Source organism: Prunus dulcis, chromosome 2 (assembly GCF_902201215.1).
Source record: "Prunus dulcis chromosome 2, ALMONDv2, whole genome shotgun sequence".
NCBI lineage: Eukaryota > Viridiplantae > Streptophyta > Magnoliopsida > Rosales > Rosaceae > Prunus > Prunus dulcis.
In genome coordinates, this window is record NC_047651.1 from 21,218,110 (window position 1) to 21,234,153 (window position 16,044).

General features: G+C 37.5%; 2 long non-coding RNA genes and 1 pseudogene across 2 annotated transcripts; 2 read left to right on the forward strand and 1 right to left on the reverse strand.

Moving 5' to 3' along the window:
• The first annotated feature begins 1,527 nt into the window (after positions 1-1,527).
• LOC117619772 lies at positions 1,528-8,459 on the forward strand. Its single transcript, XR_004584610.1, has 3 exons — positions 1,528-1,624; positions 7,107-7,603; positions 8,082-8,459. It is a non-coding gene; the product is annotated as an uncharacterized LOC117619772 (long non-coding RNA).
• A 178-nt stretch (positions 8,460-8,637) lies between these two features.
• LOC117620201 lies at positions 8,638-9,454 on the forward strand. The gene is made up of 2 exons (XR_004584700.1): positions 8,638-8,751; positions 9,066-9,454. It is a non-coding gene; the product is annotated as an uncharacterized LOC117620201 (long non-coding RNA).
• A 476-nt stretch (positions 9,455-9,930) lies between these two features.
• Positions 9,931-11,922, reverse strand: LOC117618365 (annotated as a pseudogene).
• Between the last annotated feature and the right edge of the window lie 4,122 nt (positions 11,923-16,044).

Genomic DNA, 16,044 nt, shown 5'->3' on the forward strand with positions numbered 1-16,044 from the left:
TGATCCTTTTGCACTGTCGTTGACACAAAAATGAACAAGGAGAACCGATTGTGCGGCTGAAGTAAACTTGCTCATCTACACTGCTCTGCAAGGATAAATGTGGACTTTATGAAGCACTGATTCTCTAAGGCATTTGCACTGTTTTGTTTTTGGTTTTTCTGTTGATTTTATGTTTTGGGCCTCCATTTCTTAGTTTCTTTTCGGCATGATCAAATCTCAAACCAGCAGGCAGGAGACCAACTTTTATGACAGTTCTCTGTCCTCTTTGCACAAAGAGTTACAAGCAGCAAATAAGTTGTTGATTTTCTTTTCACTCTTCTGTCTTTGCATATTGGTGGTTAACATTTGCATGAAACCTATGGTTAACTAACACGGACACCTTGCAACTCAAACTCTTGTCATGTCACACAAATTCTTACTTCAATTTCTAAACACATCCAATGTAGTTTTGTTTCTAAAGTGGCAGTTTGCAAGCTTATAAAAGCTTTTTGATGCCTTGCATTACAGCTCCTCCTATTTTTCACACCAGATTAATCCATACTCACGCGTACATGTGACAAAATTACATGTTCTAGTGATCTATTATCTTCTCTCTCTTTACCTACCAAATTTCTCTCCTCTTACTTGATTTATGAAGTTCATCATCCATTCCAAAAAATAAACTCATCCATGTAATTATGGATCAGTCTTCTTGACGTCATCAATGGCAATCACCAAAAACAAGGTGAAACTCCTAGTCCATGGAAAAAAGTCACGAAATTCTGTTTGCTGAAAGGAGCATAACCTGTTAGTTGGCTTTTTCACTGTCTTTTGCCTCTGAACTAGTGAAGTCAGAAGATACAATACAACTAATATGAAAAAGCAAATACAAAACAAAACGAATCGCTGTTGGTTTAGTTAATGAATGCCTATGTATAGGTAATGACAGATTTGTAGATTATATTACCTATTTATTCACTCATCCGTAGATTATATTACCTATGTATAGGTAATGACAGATTTGTATATGTAGAGTTGCTTCGCGGTCGACTGATGATGCAGAGTCTCCAAGGTGACCCTCCACCTTCTTGATCCATTCACCATTGCCATTTTTGAATAATTTTGAAGCTTCTGATTGACACAGAAAAAATAGGCCCATTTTACAAAACCCAACCCGTTAGTTATATTAAAAGTTAGGTCAGATATCTTCTTCTTCCCAGCGTCCCCTTCTCCTTCCTCTCTGTCTCGATCTCTCTCTCTCCGTCTTTGTTCCTAACAAGAAGCGGATCCTGGGCGCTTCAACCGCCCTTCGTCCAGGCCTCAACAGCAAAACACCCGCCCAGACCCGCCTAGGGCCTCCTAGGGCCGCCTACAGCAGCCTAGGGCCGCTTAGAGCTGCCTAGAGCCGCCTAACTCCCTGGCGTCTACCCCTAATGATTAGGGTGAAATTGCGGCGTTGTCCTCCCGCCTAGCTCCTAGGCACCGCCTAGGCCGATTTTTCGAACCTGTTTAAGATTACAGTTTTTTAGTGGAAATAAATACATATTTATTCACTCATCTGTAGATTATATTCCCTATGTATAGGTAATGACAGATTTGTATATGTAGAGTTGCTTTGTGGTCGACTGATGATGCAGAGTCCAAGGTGACCCTCCACCTTCTTGATCCGTTCACCATTGCCATTTTTGAATAATTTTGAATTTAGGATACTTTTTTTTTTGTGAAGGTCTGTCCTTAATATCCCCTCAATGCCTACCACCAACAGCCACAAAGTTCTGTTTGCTGAAGCAAGCAAGGAAGTTGTTGATTTTCGTTTCAGTTTTCTGTCTTTGCATGTTGCAACTGTTACTAGGCTCCTCTCAACTGATGGTATGGTTGGTTGCTTAGGCAACCTTTACGCAGAGTGCCGAAAGTCTTAGTGTCAACTCATACTTGCCACTCAATCTTAAGGACACCCTGCTCAAACCCAAAACAACAATTTCTGCTGCCAATATCCTTCAATTGCGATTGCCGGCCAACAATGACTAGAATCTTTCTAAATTGTTTTACATTTGTGTGAGGTGCAATAACCGCATTTCTGAGAGCTATGGAATCCCTTGTCCACCGTGCAGATCGATCATGTAACATTTTCACCCCCGTGTTTATGTTTCTCCATCTGCTCCTACTGGAGCAACCTCCAGCAATATTAAGGCAGGCTATGTCAAGGGTGGTGTTATTTACATGATAATGGATAATTTGGAAGTGAACCCAATGACCACCGAATCAAGTGTTGCAGTACTTCAAAAGTTCAATGTGAAGGGGATTGATGCACTTCAAGTTAAGGAGGTTTCATGTCCTATATATTTCTCTAACTCTTATCAGTGGCTTGTTGATCTATTTAGAGAGCTAAATGTCTTACTTGTATATTTCTCTCTCTTGTAGGGTTTGAAGTTGGTGAAGGCATCATTGGAATCAAATACCGCTCTTACCAATGTCTTCCTTGGAAAGAAACAGCAAAAACTTTTCAACTTTGGTCCTCTAGAGACATCGAGCTTTCGGGGTTTCATTTTGGTTTGTAGATTGGGATTTCTATTCTATTACTTTGGATCATGTAAACTTTGGTCCATTGATTCTTTTGGTTTCATTCATTATATCTCAAGAAAACTCATCCGCCATCGCAACAATCATTCAGATTTATCGTTGATCCAGAACAAATAAGGAGGCCATTTTGTACTGAGGGAGGTTGAAGAAATCGAGCTCATCTATATATACTGATTCAAAACATCTGAAGAAACTGATGAATTGTCGAAGCCTATCCTCCTGATTGACACAAAGGGCCATTTGAGTGCAGCCGTTTCTCTACGATTGCCTTTTCACTTTAATATCACAACATATCAATGCAGCTACTGCGTATAATTTAGAAGTGAACAATTTGGCCTGGTTTGTGTAAATTCATATTAAATGGGTATAGCCGGCCGGCTAAATTAATAGTAAAGCTTTGCGGCTATACGCCGTGTTTTATTTTAATTCCAATTAATAGTATAGCCGGGCGGCTGTACATTTTAAATATAATATATTAAAAGCATATACTCCGAGTTTCCTTTTTTAAATTTTTTCTGAAATTAATATTACAGCCAAATTTGGATATGACTTTGGAATTGCTGCGCCGGGAAGGTGTTCTATTTCAGCAGGGTTTCCATGCATAGCGCCGGCAATTCATCCACTGAACCTTACATTGTGAGCCATAACCTTCTCCTAGCCCATGCCACTGTTGTTGAGCTTTACAGAGAGAAGTTTCAAGAGAAACAAGGTGGACAAATTGGAATTAGTCTTGTAGGACAGTATGTTGAGCCTTAGATGCAAGCTCTAGATGCATGTATGGTGAGAGAAGAGAGTAGAGATCAAGCTCTAGATGCATGTAGGTGAAGACCAAGTTCCAATGTTGAGTTTCATTGGCACAATGCCCTACACAATGTTGAGTTTCACTGCAATAAGGGCCACGTACGTTTGAGTGCTTCAATTAACATCTATAATTAGGCAATACAAAAATAACATTGGCATACAATTATTATATAAGGAATATATAGCCGTATAGTTCCCCTGTCTTCCTCATCACTAGTTCAATATGGCAGCAACCTCCAACGTTTGTGTGAGCTTGAAGCTCCTAATAGACACTAAGAGCCACAAAATTTTGATTGCTGAAGTGAGCGAAGAAGTTGTTGATTTTTTCTTCTCTTTGCTGTCTTTGCACGTTGGCAGGCTACTCCCTGAGGATGGCATGGTTGGTTGCTTAGGCAAGCTCTACGAGAGCCTTGAAAATCTTAGCTACACATACTTGCAACCAAATCTCAAAAAGAAATCCAGTGAAGCTCGATGGTTTTTTGTTTGATGGTCAAAATAAACTATGGAAGAATCCCAAAATGGAAGCTAAAAAAAAATGCAGATAAAATCTTAATTAAACCTAGTTTCAAAGAAATGAATGACAAATAATAATTGTTTTCCCGTGATTTTCATCATCAACGTCAACCATGAATTCGAAAAAATAAATACCAGTAGTTTAATTTGCTAACCCTCCGCCTTCTTGGTCCATGTGAATCATGATCATCCATCAGTTCCAATCAATAGGGGTTCAATCTCCATTGATCACGTGATTCTTCAGCTTCGAACTTTGGTCTCTTAAATTCCTAGTGTTTAATTTCCATAAATTGTGCACACGTTATTATGCTATCTCCACTCCAGTAAATTATGTTGCTCTGACGCAAGCACCTAGTAGCACTGTCGAAACGGCGACGTCCAGCCAGGGAGGGTATGTGAAGGGTGTCGTTACATATATGATCATGGACAATTTGGAAGTGAAGCTTATGTCTACCATTTCTGGTATAACTATGCTTAAGGGGTTAATCTTGGCATGTAGGAGGTCTGAATTCCTTTATATATATCATCTATCTACTTCCCTACTTTAATTACTAATTTTCTATTAATAATTTCGGACCAAAAAATTTCTTATTAATAATCAATTAACCAATGCCAGTTAGTCAATGTAGTGTCTCCGTCCCTTTCTCAAATTTGATATCATCCTATACATTAGAATAGTTTAGAATATCGTTTTGTCAAGAAGAAAAAAAAAATCAATTAATTGATTAGTTGACTCTGTTTTGAAATATTAGGCTTTGTTGATGCTTCTGTTAAAGTATAACCTTAGATTCTTGCCCTTGAGAAATTAATACTTTCTACTCGAGCTCCATCGTGTACTACTTACATCACAACATTCCAAAAACGGGGGTTTCAGTAAAAAAGAACAAACGATGTCAAGCCAAGTGCACTTTAATTCCTATATAATATAAAAATAGTGGATGTAAGAATCCACAGCGGATCATTATAGGTTATTACTAATTTTGTATATTTTTTAGTCCTTTCGTTTTCTTAGGGTTTGAAGCCGCTGAAGGCATCCTTGGAGTCCAACACCGTTCTTACTGATGTGTTCTTGCGTAAAAGGAAGGCATAACAGTTTCTACTCTGTCCCTGATCCCTTGGAAATGGAATAGAAGGTCACGTACGTAATGAAAAGTTGTAACGTCTAAAAGATAGGTCAACATTTGCATAGATAATGGCAAGTTATAATTAATATGGATTAACTTGAATCCCCATTTGTTGAGCATCCAACCTCCACCTTCATCCCTTCACCGTAGAATTTGGAAAATGCCATGCACGCATTCCCATTTTTTTAATTTTGAGCAGATTTGTTGCATATTTTTATGATTAAATTCTGTACGCCTATAAATTACAGGTCTTCCTCCTAAGCCTCAAACATTGTATCAATATGGCAACCTCCAACACCACAAGCGTGAGCTTGAAGCTCCTGATCGACACAAAGGGTGGCAAAGTTTTGTTTGCCGAAGCAAGCAAGGATGTTGTTGATTTTCTCTTCACTCTCCTGTCTCTGCCTGTTGGGACTGTGATCAGGCTCCTCTCTAAGGACGCCATGGTTGGTACCTTGGGCAAACTTTATGAGAGTGTTGAAAATATTAGCTACACATACTTGCAACCCAATCTCAAAAAGGACACATTGCTGAAACCAAAGGCAGCAGTTGCAGTTGCTGGTTCCAATATCCTTCTTTTGCTGACCAACGACGTTGACTCGAATGCAAAACAGTTCTACATTTGTGCAAAATGCAATCGCCATATTTCCGATGTGTCTGGAACCGTTTGCCCAAGTTGCAGGTATCCCATGTCCACTCAGGTGACTTATGTTTGCCCACAAGCTTCTTCTACTGTGGCTGCAACATCCGGCGAGGGAGGGTATGTAAAGGGCGTAGTGACATACATGATCATGGATAACTTGGAGGTGAAGCCAATGTCCACCATTTCAAGTATTGCCATGCTGAACCAGTTCAATGTGAAGGAGGTTGGTGCTCTTGAGGAGAAGGTGGTTTATCTTGGCATGGATGAGGTCTGAATTATTCCTCCCACATTTCCCATGTTTCTATATACATTTTTGGTTGTCAATCTTACTTTACCATACTGTCGGGCAACTTTGGTTCACTAACATCATCAATTTTGTTTGCATGTGGCCTTTTCTTCCTAGATGTGTTCCCTTTTATAATATATAATTTTTTAGTCATTTTGCTTCTTGCATGTCATAATGTTTTTTTCTTCACTTCTATCTGCATAAATCATTTCCTGTTTAGATTTAATCTCTAATTTATATGTTCGATTAATATTAATATAAAGTTTTTAGTACTTTGCCTACCTGAACACAACATGGACTGCCTAACATAAAGCTTATAATTTGACATATATTGTATGTTCTGTTTTTGCTCTTGGCAGGGTTTGAAGCTGCTGAAGGCATCGTTGGAGACTAGTACAGTCCTTACTAATGTGTTCCTGGGTAATAAGATGGCCTAAACATTTGTGCTTCGTGAAATTAGATTCGTATTTTATGACGTCAATTTGGAGGTTTCCTTATTTTGGATTTAAGTAATGACTATTTCGGATTTCAATATTTTCTCATTTCCCTTTGAATGAAGAAATTGTTTGCTTAATTTGATTGGTTAGCCTTCACCCCAAAGGTTTGAGAATGAATATCCTGCAACATCTTGTGAACCCATGAATAAAAATATGAAATGTCATGCTAGGTTATCTTATAAAGATAATTGAATAATTTATCACAAAAAATAAGATTTCCCCCAAAATGACAATTAAAAAACGTATAATTTAGATAAGGTCCATCCAAGTGACTTTTAAAAAACGTTTCAGTTTCTCAAAGTAGTGGGTTTACAAATAAATTGGTCCTTAATAATCTTATTTACTTCTCCATATATATATAGAGTTGCGCCGCGCATGTCCTCCATCTTACTCACTCTTCCTCAATGGCTCCCTCCAAATCCAAACCCAAAACCAAATCAATCTCTACTTCTCCAGTTAGTTTGAAGCTCCTCATCGACAAAAAGCATAAAAAAGTTCCCTTCGCCGAAGCTGGCAAGGATTTTGTTGACTTTCTCTTCACCCTTCTGTCAGATTTGTATATGTAGAGTTGCTTCGTGGTCGACTGATGATGCAGAGTCTCCAAGGTGACCCTCCACCTTCTTGATCCATTCACCATTGCCATTTTTGAATAATTTTGAATTTAGGATACTTTTTTTGTGAAGGTCTATCCTTAATATCCCCTCAATGGCTACCACCAGCAGCGCTAGCGTGGGTTTGAAGCTTCTGATTGACACAAAAAGCCACAAAGTTCTGTTTGCTGAAGCAAGCAAGGAAGTTGTTGATTTCCTTTTCAGTTTTCTGTCTTTGCATGTTGCAACTGTTACTAGGCTCCTCTCAACTGATGGTATTGTTGGTTACTTAGGCAACCTTTACCAGAGTGCCGAAAGCCTTAGTGTCAGCTCATACTTGCCACTCAATCTGCGGCCAATATCCTTCAATTGCCATTGCCGACCAACAATGACTAGAATCTTTCTAAATTGTTCTACATTTGTGTGAGGTGGAGTTAATAAAAACACAGTCAAGCCCAAAATTAAGGTCCAGAAAAGGACGCAAGGCAGTTAATAAAAACAGAGCACATATTTTCATCTTCTCCACTCCAGAGAGCCCTACTCTACGTCTACCGTCTACGCCTAAAAAGCTGCACTTGGGTCTCCTCTTGGTAACTCTTACAAAATTCCCTCTCCATCTCTGAATTTTCTCATGTTTTTGTTTGTTTGGGAAAAATATGTAATATATATGGACCAAACTATTTTTTTGAAATTAGGCTCTGTAGTGAAAAAAAATATATTACACTGATTTCTTCAAATGAATTTGTATATGTGGGCAAGCTCTGAAATGAGGTTTTTTTTTCTTATTATTTTTTATTTATTTTTGTGTTGAAGGTCCATGCAAAGTATTTAGAAGATTGTATTTTGAGTTAAATTTTCCAGTTTCTAAATAGAAAAAGGGGGAATATATATTTATGATTATTAGTTTTTTTATACTTTTTTCTTTAGTTTTATTATATATAAATATAATATAATTGCTGTTTTTCCTGCTAAAGCCTAAAGGTGCCTCCTTTAACCTACTTGTTTAGGCGTGTGCGTTCTGGGTTGGGTTGTAGCAATGGCTCTGCTTATTTACTCATTTTATTACAGTTCCCTAATTTCTCTATAAGGCCTGTTGGTCCCAATTCCCCTTGTAACTGCATCAATGGCAACCAACACTGTAAGCTTGAAGCTCTTGATTGACACAAAGGGCCACAAGGTTCTGTTTGCTGAAGCAAGCAAGGACTTTGTGGATTTCCTTTTCACGCCTCTGGCTCTGCCTGTTGGAACTGTGATTAGGCTCCTCTCTAAGGATAACATGGTGGGCAGCTTAGGCAAGCTTTATGATAGTCTTGAACTTCTTAATGACACATATATGTTACCTAATCTCAACAAGGACACATTGCTGAAACCCAAGGTACCCATTGGTGGTGCTAATGTTCCTCATCTGTTGACCAATGATGAATCATTGGATAAAAAGGTGTACATGTGTAGGACCTACCACCTCTTTATAGCTGACGATCCTAGAGCCATTTGCCCAGCGTGCAAATATATACTCTCTACCGAGGTGCCTTATGTTGCAGCACCGGCTATTGCGGAAGGATCGTCTGGTGGTGGTGGTGGTGGAGGGTATGTGAAAGATGTTGTTACATACATGATAATGGATAATTTCGAAGTGAAGCCTATGTCTACCATATCGTGTATAGCTATGTTGAACAGGTTCAATGTTAAGGAGGTTGGTACCCTTGAAGAGAGGATGGTTCTTCTAGGCATGGATGAGGTGTGCATTCCTAAACTTCTCTCAAAATTTTGAACTGTGAATATATGTGCATCTTGAATATGCAAAATATATATGCACATCAATTACAAACCCCAAGTTGGGAAGGATAGGATAGATACACTTTTTATGCTTTGATTTCTACTCTACACACTCGATCAATAGACGATACAACCATCATACATTATCATGTAGGCTTTTAATCAAAGCCAATTTGCCACAGTTCATCTGCTATTATATTCTTTTGTTTTTTTGTTTTGGTTGGAGGAATTGTTATTTTGTTTAAAATGATCATTTTCTTTTCGTTAATTTTTTAGGGTCTGAAATTGCTCAAGGCATCATTGGAGTCTAACGCAGTTCTCACCAATGTCTTCCTTGGGAAGAAAGAGGAGTAAACATGTCAACTTTAAGCCTGATCAATTCTGGAAATGGAATTTTGGAGGTTGTTTGACTGTTGTGCGTCTGAGTTCGGACTAGGGATTCATAAAGAGTGTCTGACACTATTATTTTGGAGGTTTTTTGTGGTAATCAGTCAGTTGTAAATTGATGAAATCGACGTCACCATGCTCCTTTTCAGAGGATAGTTTCTTCTGTTAAGGTAGCTGAACCGACTTTTGCTAGAACTTTTGAGCTTGTGTGACTCCAAGATGTTTTTGAGACTCATGTATTACTCTTTTGCTGTTGAATGAATCGTTTTCTTCATTTTTGCTATACCATTAACTCGTCTTAAAATTTTAAAAAAGACCCAGCGTATAGCCGGGCGGCTGTACTCTTTAAATAAAATATATTAAAATGTATAATAGTATCGCCATAATAGTATAGCCGCATGGCTATACTCCGTTTTTTTAATTAATAGTATAGCCGCGCCGCTCTACTCCGTTTGTCTTTATTTTTTTTTTAAAATTAATAGTATCGCCAAGCGGCTGTACTATTTTTACCTTTTTTATAAATAAATCGTATAGTCGAGCGGCTATACTGTTTAAATATAATATATTAAAAGAGTACGACCAACCGGCTATACTCGGTGTTTTTAAATAGTTTTTGAAATTAATAGTATAGCCGAACGGCTATACTGTTTAAATATAATATATTAAAAGGGTATAGCTGAACGGCTAGACTCCTTTTTTTTTAAATTTTTTTTCCTGAAATTAATAGTATAGCCGCCAAAGCCATCAAACGTCGTTTCTTGAAATTCATTTCTCCTTAATTCAAATGAGTCTTCATATTTATGTGGATATTGCTTTCTGATACATAAATTCACGTCGTAGACACCCAAAGCCATGCAGCTGGTTCTTGATCTTTGCCGGGGTTGGGCTTGGTGGAGTGAAGCATGAGGTTGCATGCTGCAACAGCCTCTGCAACTGTGAGATAAATCCATTCTTGACATGTATTCTCAATCAACTCTGACTTGTTCATCTTCTTCATCACCTCGCTTCCCGGCTTCGTCAGTATAAGCTAAACACAGATGGGAACAAAATTACAGAGTTATATAAACAGATGAAATGAAAATTTGGAAGGAAATATTTGACAAATTGAAAGAGACTGTTGCAGATTTTGAACCTGGAGCCCCCTTCTGTCAACAAGCTTTTTGACCTCTTCAAACGTGCTTATCCCACTTGTGTCTATGTTACCAACAGCTGCAAATTAAACCAGAAAACAAATTAATTTCAGGGTAAAAAATGTCACATTAATTTTCTTTATATATATATATATATATATATATATATATGCACTATTTGTTTCCCTTAATTACCAGTCATATCCAATATCACATATTGTAAGCTACTTTCCCCTGCAGATTTGATCCTATCTTCCTCATCATTTATCCACCTTGTAATCCTGAAAACAAGTAGGACTTTGGGTCAACTTTCAAATTATTATTTTTAATTTTGATGACAACATGCAAGAGTATTAGTACCTTTCTCTTAAGTAGTTGGTATTTGCAAAGTAAATGGGAGCATCAATCTCAAGTATGAGAATTCCAGGAACATTGCTTGCATTGGGATACTGCTCAACATTTCTGTAAACCATATATGGCATTCGGAAGGTTTCCTTGAACAAAAGTCCTTGGCCTTGCCACAAACAAAAGTACCTGATAACAGATATTGCAACCTACACACAAGAAAAAAGAAATATTAGTTCTAAGAAGTGATGTTAGATTGTTGATATGGTGTTATTGTCACACACAATAATTTTTTACTGGTGTAACATATAATCGTACGTACCACTAACACTAGGTGGATTTCAATGCTGCCAAAAATGACGCCGATACAGGCACTCATGCAGACAACAAAGTCAAACGTGTCAACCTTCCAGAGGTGAATTGCGGCTTCATAGTCTATGAGGCCGAGCATGGCGGCTATTATAATAGCAGACAGCACAACCAAGGGAGTGTAATGGAATAGAGAAGTGAGGAACAACAATGTGAACATAACCGCAATTGCCATGACAACGTTTGACATTGCCGTCTTGCATCTTGCATTGTAGTTAACTGCTGATCTGGAAAACGGCCCTGAAAATTGATGAAAAAATTTCGCTTAATTAGCAACATGAAATGAATCTAATTAAGATTAAACCCCTTAATTTAATTAGTATTAAATGTGTACGATAAGTGATTAACCTGTGGTGAGGTAGCAAGATGTGCAAGAACCAGCAATGTTCATCATCTCAATGGCAATCATTTCTTTGTTCCCATCAATGTGGTAATTCTTGAATATGGAAAAGCTTCTCCCTACTGCTATTCCTTCCTGCACATAGCAATTAGGAAAACCCACAATCCATTAATTGTTATAATTAAGAACAGTTTGCAATACAACATGGTCTTTCTCGTGATCAACTGGCCTAAACAACATCAGTAACTAAAGAATTATGTTAATTACTTACGGCGAGAACTATGACTCCATTTTTGAAAGCTGTTGTCACAGATAAGGAGACACAAACACAAGGTCTCCAAAGGACATTGCATTAAACCCCTTCTTCAGCTTACCTATCTGAAAATATATATCCACCAGAAAATTCAGGCATTAATTTAAAAAAATTGTCATTATAAATTACATACTACTTTTACATGCTAAAATCTCTATTGCTCCCTCTAGCAATAACTTTTCGACCACATCTTTCTGTTTTCAGGATGCAAAACACATAATCAAAAGCCAGTTTTCTTATAGCGGCCATCAGAAATTGAAGCGAGTTCATAATTTAGCTAAAGTCAAGAAAAAAAAAAATGGACCCGCCTAGACCCGCCTAGGCTGCCGCCTAGCGCGTAGGCCGATTTTTCCAACAGCCTAACTAAACAAAAGCATAGTTTATAGGTTTTGAGCTCTAATTATGAACATCATTAGCGAATTTAACATTACATAACAAAATCCACCACCTGTTCTAGATGTCTGTGCATCATAGATTTTCCAAAATAAACAAAATATAAAGATAATTTAGTTAAAACTACAAGTAATCTGAATGCATTCCACTAAAAAGCAGGAAGCAAAGTAATTGGAGACTGAGCTTAGTGAAAAGATAAACCTTGGGTTGAAGAAACTATCCCACCAGTCAGAGTCTGCGGCTTTAGGCTCGACTAGAACCAAACTTAAGTTTTTCTTCAATTTCCTATCTTTCTTGCTTTTCTTTGATTTCTTGGGAGGCTCCATGAAAGCTCAAATGAGGAATTGCCCACCTCTTTTTGGGCCTTGAACTTGAAGACTTTGATGGGAAGTGTGATTCAGTGAAGCGAGCCAGGGAATGTAAAGCCTGTATAGCTTTTTTTTGGCTTTTTTTTCCATTTTCCTTTTTTAAAAAATAGTAAGCCGACCGGCTATACTATTTAAATATTATATTTATATTTATGAGCTATAGCCACGCGGCCATACGTTTTAAATATATTATATTCAAACAGTACAGTTGGTCGGCTCTACTTTGGGTCCTTTTTTCTATTTTTTTAAATAAATAGTATAGCTGGGCGGCTATACTCGATTTTTTTTTTAAATTCCAATTAATAGTATAGCCGCTAGACTCCATTTTTTATTTTATTTTTTCCTGAAATTTAGTTTCGCCGCCCGGCTATACTCCATTTTTTTAAATTTTTATTTCAATTATAGTACAGCCGCATGGCTATATTAAAAGAGCGCTGAGTTTTTTAAAATTTTTAAAAATAAATAGTATATCTGCCCGGCTATACTCTGTTTTTTAATTTTTCCTAAATTAATGGTATAGCCGCTCGGAATATATGCACCGGGAAGGCTTTCTATTCCGTGCAGGGAAGAAAATTCAGTCACTGAACCTTACATTGTGAGCCATAGCCTTCTCCTAGGAGTCCTAGCCCACTCCACTGTTATTGAGCTTTACAGAGAAACAAGGTGGACAAATTGGAATTAGTCTTATAGGAGATATGTGGAGCCTTACTCAGAATCAACAGAAAGACAGAGCTACAGTAAAGAGAACATTGATGGTATACGGAGCCATTGGTATATGGAGATTATCCAAAGAGCATGAGACATTTGGTCAAGGAAAGGCTGCCCATTTTCACCAAGGAAGAGAGGAGATTGTTGAAGTATTCCTTTGATTTTGTCGGCATCAACTATTACACCTCAAGATATGGTAAAAACGACCTTGCAAGTCTAATGAAGCCAATCTGCTACCGCAACAATCCCTTAGCTCCAAAGAAGCCTCAAGATATGTCTATACCTTACGATTCAGGCTTTACTACATCGATTACAAAAACAATCTCAAGCGCATTCCCAAAGAGTCTGCTAAGTGGCTCCCTAAAGTCCTGAAAGGGTGAGATAAATAGAGATCAAGCTCTAGATGCATGTTGATCAAGACCAAGTTCCAATGTTGAGTTTCATTGGCACAATGCCCTGTACACAATGTTGAGGTTCACTGCAATAAAGGCAACGTTTGAGTGCTTCAATTATCAATCTATAATTAGGCAATACGAAACAAATATTGGCATATTCTGGTAGACAATAAGCTATGTCTTCTTCATCACTAGTTCAATATGGCAGCAACCTCCAACCCTAGTGTGAGCTTGAAGCTTCTAATAGACACAGAAAGCCACAAAGTTTTGTTTGCTGAAGTGAGCAAAGAAATTGTTGATTTTTTCTTAACTATATTCTGTCTTGGCATATTGGCACCATCATTAGGCTCCTCTCCAAGAACGGCATGGTTGGCTGCTTAGGCCAACTTTATAAGATTTGCAGCCCAATCTTGGCAAGGACACATTGCTCAAACCCAAGTCATCATTTGCTGACCAATAATAACTCCAATGCCAAACAGTTCTACATTTATAATTCTTTACTTAGTTTCCAACTACAAAAATCTCTCTGTATATATGCGGTTGCATTGCACCTTTTGTAAGTGTCTAAGGTTTGAAACTTCAAACTACTGGTCTAAGACTAAAGTTAGAGTTATTTGACTAAATTACAGTTTGGGTCACGTTATCTTTGTATTAAATTTAAAACACTGATATAAGTACAAGAACACTTCACCGATTCATTGCTTTATTATTCTTAAGAGCAATAATGGCGTGTGTCCTTGCTTGGGTTTACCTCAGTGGTTGAGTTCCTTCCCCTCTCCCATGACCCAGTCAAAAAACAAAAAAAAAAGTCCTTCACTTTGATAGGCCCTACGTGGCCAAAAGAATCAAAATAAAACGAAAGGGGACATTTCAAAGACGTTCCATTCTCCCACAACTTAAACAGAGTAAGCTCGTGCCCCAAGTTAGCAAGAGCATTAATCGTAAAATTAGCCTCCCTAAACACATGCTAGCAAGCCATTTTCTCACAAATGGAACACAACAAGATAAGGCCATCTCCAACCATGTTGGGGCTAAACTCAAATTTCCACCCTCCAAAATAAAACTACTCATGTATTTTCATGACTCAAAATTTTTTTTTCCTCCAACCTTGCTGACTCATAATTTGAGTTCGCAACTTTATTAAATTGTTCAAGAATGATTAACCCCAAAAAAAAAAAAAAAATTTCTCGTTAATTTTTCTTGACACTATTTTTGTTTCAACATTCGTGATTCCATTTTTTTAACATTTTAACCTCAGAAAAATTAAAAATTCCAAAACATAATAGAATTTCACTTTAAAATAAAAACAAGTACAACAACATTTTATTTCATGAACTTTGAAAGTAAAAACAAGTAGCACACGATTTATATTAAAAACAATGGAACCACGTGACTTATTTGGTAACTTGCAATGCGATCACAGCATCTACGTCATCCCAATCTATAGTCCCTGGAGCTGCTCCAGAGTTGTCTTCTGGATTGTAGGGGGAAATTGTATTCATCTGGGACTCAATAATTTTGTTTTGCTTATTCCCCCAGTATTTCTTCTTTCTTAGAGTAAATTTGGATATGTCCATGGACATTATCCTCTGTTCATTTGCCTCCTTATCTTGTTGGATTTGATAGGCATGTTGTTCTTATAGGAGCTCTAACTTTCGCCTCCTATATCCTCCTTTGCATCATTTCCTTGTTAAACCAATTTAGACAAGAACTTTCCACTTTGGTTGAGATAACCTTCAACACATTTCCCTTTTTTCTTTTTTTTCATCCTTCTGTTTATCTCTTCCCAACGGCATTGGAGTGGGCATGACCACATCATCCTCATCTTCCTCCAAATTGAGTATATTGCCACTATGAGAAGAATCTTTGAATGTTTGTGTGGAAGATTCACATAGGTCGTTCCATTTTGGGCAATCTTTTAAGATTTGTCAAGCATGATACAACTTGAAAGGCCTATTCGAAGGTTTATTATCATTCAAGAAAAGTGCTTTTGCATTCATATCCTACCCACTAAATAAAATAAAAATCAACTTAATAATTGAAAAGAATTAGAATTATAAATTTATGCATTGAATAAAATGGGTACTCACCACATCTTCAAGATTGGAGCCACTCACATGTCTTGCATTGGCCTTTGTCATACATGTCTTCCATAGAGAACATTGTTGGTTGATGATTTTGAACCGAGAAGCAATAGCTTGCGATGATTGTACCGTGGCTCTGCTCATGCTCGGATCATTTTCCAAAAACTTTTGGTACACACGCAACCAAAATGAGTCATTTGATTGATTGGTGTCAATAGCCCCATCTTCAGAAATAGAAACACACCCTTTGCACAATGCCTCATCTTCTTGTGGTTTCCAATTCACACCTCTTTGTGGTTTTGGGGCCATTCTCAACAAGAATGAAAGTAAAATGAAAAAATATAAAAGGGATAAAGGGAAAAAATGATTTTTGGTGGATTATTTACCAAATGAATGGCTATTTATAGAGTTTGGAATAAATTT